Source organism: Aplysia californica, unplaced genomic scaffold, assembly GCF_000002075.1.
Source record: "Aplysia californica isolate F4 #8 unplaced genomic scaffold, AplCal3.0 scaffold01083, whole genome shotgun sequence".
Taxonomy (NCBI): Eukaryota; Metazoa; Mollusca; class Gastropoda; order Aplysiida; family Aplysiidae; genus Aplysia; species Aplysia californica.
In genome coordinates this window covers 186,297-188,542 of record NW_004798353.1, presented here as the reverse complement: position 1 = coordinate 188,542, position 2,246 = coordinate 186,297, and positions in this window count along the sequence as shown.

The following is a 2,246-nucleotide window of genomic DNA, read 5'->3' as shown; positions in this document are numbered from 1 at the left end:
GTGTGTGTGTGTGTGTGTGTGTGATATATCGTAATATACTTCGTTGCGTCATAAAGGTTCGTAAGGCGCCATGCCATTGTACGCAAATGATGTTAATTTGATTCCCGAGAAAGTAAGTTATTTTACCAAGTATCCCCGTCTGTTGGCTGTGGTGTTTTATCCCTCCCAGTCTATATTGACGCTGGCATGCATTCGAAACACACCACCTCATGGGTGATCCAAGTTGTGTCGGAGGGATCCTAAAATATTTACATTCCATGTAAATGGCCGTCATCTCGACCATGCGTCGTTCGCTTTAATTTGGAGCCGTGCTGTGAACTTGCGTGAAAATAACCACCTCGTGTCCCGCGCTCTCATATGACCGATTGTTGTTGCAAGCGCCGTAAAACTCTTGCTAGGAAAACGAACAAACAACTGATTCCCAGTTGTATACTGTACCTGAAAGGTCATCTTTTTCCAGCTTCCCTTTTGTTATCTAACATCATTTTCTCCGTAGCCAGTAAAGAATAGCGGGAACTCGAATATTTGTGCCTGTTTTTTTGTTTTTTGTTGGTCCTGTCGTTGATGATGGTATCGGAATAGATTACCAGGCATGACTAAACTAAGTGGATTAATGTTGTTCACGTGGGCTTAAGGACGATTGAAACAATTTACCTGGCGGGGAACAAGTACCAAAACAGTTTCCTATGATTTTTTACATTTAAAAGAATACTGTTATGACACCTGTAAAAAAATTGAATTTATTATGAAAAAAAAGACAGAAAACAAACGGAACGTACCAAAAATTATATTACTCGGTACCATTTAGTAGGCTAAAAGAGAATCGACACCAGTGAATCGAAAAAAAATTCCCCTGCCCAAATAACGGTTTGGAATGCGGTTTGTGTTTCTGGGCTATGTACTCTTGAACAGAAAAAGCACATGTCTCTGGCAATGGCCCCAGTTCTTGCACAAAACAACAATTCATCCCCCCCCCTCCCACACACACACACTCCACCCCAACCACCCCACCTGTTTCCATCTGGCACCGATAGGGCTCGACGGGTGACCGCTGCTGCCTCCTGCAGTGCAGTGCAGTTTTTGTTTATGTATACCATTGCTGCTTTGCATGATAGGTAGCCTTTGGTGTGCAACTTGCGTCTTTCGGTGTAATATAGGCATCTGTTCTGTAGCAGTTAGGCGCTTTGCCATCACACTCAGAAGACTTGAGTTTCTTTCTCGTGTTTTGGAGCATTTTAAAAAAAGAAAATCGGGTATCGGTATCTTTCTGCTGGGACGTTGTATCCCTCTCAGCCCGAGTTGGCCCTGACAAGAAAGGTCTCACTTCTAAATAATGTACATTGTGTCAATAGGGATGTGAAACACCTACTTTAATAACACACATGTATAATATTATATATATATAAACGCGTAATTCAAATTCCAGAAGTACTTATCGCATAGAAGCGTGCCCTGCAAGCAAAAAAAACAACAACAACAAAAAACAACAACAAACAAGCAAAGTTGTATTAAATATTAAAAAGCGGGGTGGGGGTACACACACAGGGGGAAAGTATGAATGTACACAGAATAAGATTCATAATTAAAAGAATGTTTCGAGTTTAAAGAAATGGAACGAGTTAGTTCTACAAAGTCAGGGGGGGGGGGAAGGAGAGAGACTTGTTTAACATTGCCAAAAGCCCACCCCGATTCTGAGTCGTAGTTTATTCTTCTTATGACAACTTAATCCCAAATGGAACCCCTCCTTCCCTCTCGCCCTTTACAGCTTCTTCGACAATGCAGAGTTGTACTGAACATCATGTATTTGATGTGAACTGGTTTACGTTACCAAGGGCGCCGTAAGGTGAACTGAGGGTGGAGGAATTGAGCGAGGGGGCTGCAGGTTATTGTTAATCATGCATTCCCGCGAGGGTATTATGACAGACTTCGTTGACAGGGGTTGTTTTATTTTAGGGTTTTTTTTCGGGGGAGGGGGTGTTGTTGTGTTTCTGCGTATTTACATTTGTTAACATGCGGTTTACTTGTTTTACAGAGTGTTATATTACATTAAAGAATTTTGTTATTTGCGCCATGAAATATATAATTATGTCAGAGTAATGCACCTGCTTTTCTCAACGCGATATCACACACACACACACATGTGTGCATGCTCTCTGTCTGTCTGTCTGTCTGTCTGTCTGTCAGTCTGTCAGTCTGTCTGTCTGTCTGTCTGTCTGTCTGTCTGTCTGTCTGTCTGTCTGTCTGTC